Raw genomic sequence first — 6084 nt, 5'->3', positions numbered from 1 at the left:
CCTTGGGAAGGGTGCTCTTTCCAAGAGCCGGTGCAGACTCAATGGGCCGAATGGCCTCCTTCTGCATTGTAAATTCTATGATAATCTATGAAACCCCTCTGACGCAGCTCCGCACTCTCCATATTCGCCGCCCAGTAGTAATACATTAGGTTCGGAAGGCTCAAATTCCCTGCCTGCCTTACCTTCTGTAGAAGCATTTTTCTAACTCTGGCCAACATCCCTCCCCAGTTGAACGACGGAATCCTCCCCTCAATCTCTCTGAAAAAAGCCTTGGGCAGGAAAATCGGCAGGCATTGAATAATCAACTTAAATCGTGGCAAGAATTTCACCGCCTGTACCCAACCCGCCAGAGACAGAGGGAGGATAGCAAATGTTGTCCCCTTGTTCAAGAAGGGGAGTAGAGACAACCATGGTAATTATAGACCTGTGAGCCTTACTTTGGTTGTGGGTAAAATGTTGGAAAAGGTTATAAGAGATAGGGTTTATAATCATCTTGAAAAGAACAAGTTGATTAGCGATAGTCAACACGGTTTTGTGATGGGTAGGTCATGCCTCACAAACCTTATTGAGTTTTTTGAGAAGGTGACCAAACAGGTGGATGAGGGTAAAGCGGTTGATGTGGTGTATACGCATTTCAGTAAGGCGTTTGATAACGTTCCCCACGGTAGGCTATTGCAGAAAATAAGGAAGTATGGGATTGACGGTGATTTAGCGGTTTGGATCAGTAATTGGCTAGCTGAAAGAAGACAGAGGGTTGATGGCAAATGTTCATCCTGGAGTTCAGTTACTAGTGGTGTACCGCAAGGATCTGTTTTGGGGCCACTGCTGTTTGTCATTTTTATAAATGACCTGGAAGAGGGTGTAGAAGGATGGGTTAGTAAATTTGCAGATGACACGAAGGTCGGTGGAGTTGTGGATAATGCTGAAGGATGTCATAGGATACAGAGGGACATAGATAAGCTGCAGAGCTGGGCTGAGAGGTGGCAGATGGAGTTTAATGCGGAAAAGTGTGAGGTGGTTCACTTTGGAAGGAGTAACAGGAATGCAGAGTACTGGGCTAATGGCAAGATTCTTGGTAGTGTAGATGAACAGAGAGATCTCGGCATCCAGGTACATAAATAAGGCCGCACCTGGAGTACTGCGTGCAGTTCTGGTCACCACATTATAGGAAGGATGTGGAAGCTTTGGAAAGGGTTCAGAGGAGATTTACTAGGATGTTGCCTGGTATGGAGGGAAGGACTTACGAGGAAAGGCTCAGGGACTTGAGGTTGTTTTCGTTAGAGAGGAGAAGGCTGAGAGGTGACTTAATAGAGACACATAAGATAGTCAGAGGGTTAGATAGGGTGGACAGTGAGAGTCTATTTCCTCGGATGGTGATGACCAACACGAGGGGACATAGCTTTAAAATGAGGGGTGATAGATATAGGACAGATGTCAGAGGCAGTTTCTTTACTCAGAGTAGTAGGGGTGTGGAACGCAACAGTAGTAGACTCGCCAACTTTAAGGGCATTTAAGTGGTCACTGGATAGACATATGGATGAAAATGGAATAGTGTAGGTCAGATAGGCTTCAAATGGTTTCACAGGTCGGCGCAACATCGAGGGCCGAAGGGCCCGTACTGCGCTGTAATGTTCTAAGTTCTGTGTTCTATGTTCTATCCCACCTCGCCAGATCAGCTTTCACTCTCCCCACCAAACTACAAATGTAGCACCTGCGGAGGCCTCCCCGCCCCCCACTCCCGGTAAGCCTGCACCCCAAGGTACCTAGAGTGAGTCCCTGTCCTACGGAATGGCAGCCCCCCCCCCCCCGACCCCACACCCGGCCGAGATACCACAAAATATTCACTCGTCTAGATTCAGCTTTTACCCCGAGAAGACCCAAACACTCGAAGCAGCACCAATATTCCCCCTATCGGCACACTTGTTTCGGACACATATAACAGCAAATCATGCATATACGGACACCCAATGCTCTATCCCCCCTCCGCACTATTCCTTTCAATACCCCCGAACTTCTTAATGCGATGGCCAATGGCCTAATCGTGAGTGCAAACAGGAGGAGGGACATAGGACATCCCTGTCTATTGCAAAGGTGAAGAGAAAAGTATCTCGAGCTGATGTTGATTGTGCGGACACTGGGCCTCGGCTCCTTCTATAGTAGCTTTACCCAATTCACAAATCTTGGTCCAATTCCAAACTGCTCCAGAACTCTCATCAAGTACCCCAATTCTATGCGGTCGAACGACTTCTCAGCATCCAATGCCACAACCATCTGTTTCCTTCCCCTCTGCCGGTGCTATAACGACGTCCAATACCGCTTTAATGTTTGCAAAGAGCTGCCTCCCCCTCACGGACCCCGTCTGATCACCACCCAGCATCTTCGGGTGGCACTCCTCCAGCCAACCCACCAGTACCTTCACCAATACTTTTTCGTCCACATTTAGAAGTGATGTGGGCCTAAACGACCCACACTGAATCGGATCCTTTTTTTTAGCAACAGGGAAATCGATGCCAGGCCCCAAGGTTTGTAGTAACACACACTTCCCTACTGCGTCTTCATACATTCCCACCTTCGGTGTGCCAGCTTATCCTTGAATTTTGTCTAATATTCCACCGTAAACCTATTCGGCCATGCCACCTTACCCAACTGCATCCTCCCAATCGCATCCTTTATTTCCTGCTCCACTATCGCTTATTCTAATGTAGCCCTGTCTCCCTCCCCTATCCTCGGGTACTCCAAACCATCTCGAAATTCTGCATCTCACAGTCTCCCCGGGTGGTTCTGACCTGTACAACCTCTCACATAATTCCTCAAAAATCTTGTTAATCAGATTTGGCGCCACCACCAACTTCCCTGCCCTATCCCTCACCTGCACAATTTCCCCTGCCGCTGCTTCCCTCCCGAGCTGACCCACTAACAGATGCCTTATCTCCATGTTCATAAACTGCACCCCTTGCTCGTCTTAGTTGGCGGTGAGAGAGAGACGAGGGGTCATATCCAGGCTCCAGAAAAGCATGCAAAATTTACTCCAGCTGCAGTCGATGGGGGTTGATGTCAAGGAGGATCTCCAAGAGGTGAAGGGCCTCCAAGGTTATCTTCCGGTCCAGAGTCCGCTCCGTGGAGCAGGATGAAAAGTGCTCACGCTTCTTCTTCCAGAAGGTACACAGAGATACCTCTGTGATCAGCAGCCTGAAGGAAGAAGATGGCTCTGTAAAGACATCGCTGTCTGACATACTGAGGATCAGCCAATCCTTTTATGCCAGACTGTATGATCTGAAGCCAACAGACAGTACTGTTACCCGACCTTCCTGTCGTCTATCACGGAGGTCTTGGACTACAATGAGGGGGAAAACCTGGACAAACCATTAACTCTACACGACCTGACAAAGGCCGTCAAGTCCTTTGAGACGAGTAAAACTCCCGGAAGCGACGGCTTACCGGCTGAGTTGTATTTGGCTCTGTGGGACTGGATGGGCCCTGACCTGCTGGAAGTGTACGAGAGTATGCTTCTGGAAGGCAGCATGTCAGAATCCATGAGGAAAGGCATCATCAACCTCATCTACAAGCAGAAGGGGGAAAGGGAAGAAATTCGAAATTGGCGACCCATTTCACTGTTAAATGTGGATTACAAAATCTTATCCAAAGTCATCGCCAACCGGGTCAAGTCTGCTCTGGAGTCGGTGATGCACCCCGACCAGACCTGTGCTGTACCCGGCAGGAAGATCTCTGACAGCCTCGCGCTGCTCATGGATACGATTGTCTACGTGCAGGACAGGAGGGTGGGCACCTGCCTCATGAGCCTTGACCAGGAAAAGGCATTTGACAGAATATCGCACACCTACATGATGGGTGTGCTCTCCAAAATGGGGTTCGGGCAGGGAATTTGCAATTGGATAAAACTGCTCTACACAAATATCTATAGTGCAGTCGCAATCAATGGGTGGGAATCAGAATAGATTCAGATCAAATCTGGAGTCAGGCAGGGCTGCCCTCTCTCCTCGGTCCCTGTTTGTGTGCTACATAGAACCTTTTGCCGAATCCATCAGGAAGGATCCCGGTATGAGAGGAGTGACGATCCCAGGCAGCGGAGGCATGCAAACCAAAGCCTCCCTGTACATGGATGACGTCGCCGACTTCTGCTCGGATCCAACGTATGTACGCAGGCTCTTGGACATCTGCGACCAGTTTGACCTGGCCTCAGGAGCCAAGGTAAACCGCGGCAAGAGCGAGGCCATGTTCTTTGGGAACTGGGCCGACCGGTCCTTTGTCCCATTCATGGTCAGGTCAGATTACCTGAAAGTGCTGGGGATATGGTTCGGAGCGGCTGGGGAATGCACCAAAAACTGGGAGGAGCGCATTGCTAAAGTAAAACAGAAACTGGGCTGGTGGGAGCAACGCTTCCTCTCTATTGCGGGCAAAACCCTGGTCATCAGGTGTGAGGTACTCTCGGTGTTACTGTACGTGGCACAGGTCTGGCCCATCACTCGGACCCACGCCGCAGCAGTCACCCGGGCCATCTTCAAATTCATTTGGAGATCCAAGATGGACCGGGTCCGAAGAGATATAATGTACAAGCCTCTAGATAAAGGACGGAGGAACGTACCCAACGCCGCCCTCATCCTGATGGCCACCTTTGTGTGCAGCTGCATCAAGCTGTGCCTAGACCCCGGGTATGCAAACACCAAGTGTCACTACATACTGAGGTTCTACCTGTCCCCGGTATTACGAAGGATGGGCCTGGCCTCATTGCCGCGGAACGCTCCAAGCAGTTGGACCGTGCCGAAACACCTGTCCTTCGTGGAAAAGTTTTTGAAGAAAAACACCTTTGACCACAAAGCAATGAAGCAGTGGTCAGCACGTAATGTCCTCGAGGCCCCCAGGGAAAAGGAGAGTGTGGAGGACGTTGAATGGTTCCCTGAGCAGACTGTCAGAGTTATCTGGCAGAACGCCTCATCACCAGAACTTTCAAACAAGCACCAAGACCTAGCTTGGCTGGTGGTGAGAAGGGCCCTCCCTGTCAGATTCTTCATGTAAACCCGAAGGCTCAGCACCGTTGCACGCTGCCCTCGGAGTGGTTGTGGGGGAAATTAGACAGTCACACACCTCCTTGTGAAATGTGCCTTTGCAAAGCAGGTCAGGAGTGAGATGCAGTGGTATGTGTGAAGGTTCATCCCAAGCAGTTCAGTAACACAGGACTCTGTGCTCTACGGACTGTTTCCAGGGACACACACCGAGACAAACATCAACTGCTGCTGGAAGGTCATCAACTCGGTGAAAGACGCCCTTTGGTCTGCCCGAAACATGCTGATCTTCCAATGCAAAGAACTGTCCTCGACTGAGTGTTGCAGACTGCGGTCTGGACTGCGTGCTGAGGGGCGCACTCAAGCTTGGGGCAGCTGCTGCCAAGGCGCAATGGCGAAAGACCAGAGTGTAAGGTCTTATTAACAAATGTACACCGAGGGGTTGGTAACTGTGTAAAACCCCTCGGTCCGGGATTTTCAATACCACAATGTATGAAAGAACCAAAGCAATGCAAATATTTAAGAACTGTAACTTATAGTAGGATACGTGTGTAACGTTATTCCAATTGAATTGAAGAAAGACAAATGAATGTAACTCAAATGGAAATGTACAGCCAAGATAATCTGAAATGTTTTGCAAAGTTTATGATAAATTTAATGAATAAAGTATATTTTTTGAAAAAAATAAAATCTGTTCTTATCAGTTTAATATCTGATATGTCCCATATCTAGGGACAAAATATTAAATTGATTTTTGGAACTCGGAGACGGTCCATGGGCTTGCCCCTTCCGCTCCAAGCATCAACCTGGTCTTGCAGTGCTTCCAGGAATGGTGCCCTCACCCCGTTTTGCGGAGCAAAACGTGCAAAGCAGATCATGGCACATAAACAGCCTTTCCCTTTTCACGATTGTCAAGTTCTCTCATCCTGACCTATCTGAGGACTTTCAGGCTCCAAAGCACTGCTAGATTTTCTGCTGGCGGCAACTCGCGTACTAAATGTGCGAGCCAATGGGTTTGCAGACTTGCGGGAAACCGGCTCCGTTTTCTGCTCATATGCCACAC

General features: G+C 49.2%; 1 pseudogene; it reads left to right on the top strand.

Moving 5' to 3' along the window:
• Positions 1-5689: 5689 nt before the first annotated feature.
• LOC119957593 lies at positions 5690-5864 on the top strand (annotated as a pseudogene).
• The last annotated feature ends 220 nt before the right edge of the window (positions 5865-6084 follow it).

The sequence above is a fragment of the Scyliorhinus canicula genome, chromosome 26 (genome assembly GCF_902713615.1).
Source record: "Scyliorhinus canicula chromosome 26, sScyCan1.1, whole genome shotgun sequence".
In the NCBI taxonomy this organism is placed as follows: Eukaryota; Metazoa; Chordata; class Chondrichthyes; order Carcharhiniformes; family Scyliorhinidae; genus Scyliorhinus; species Scyliorhinus canicula.
This window is presented reverse-complemented; position numbering and strand designations above follow the sequence as displayed.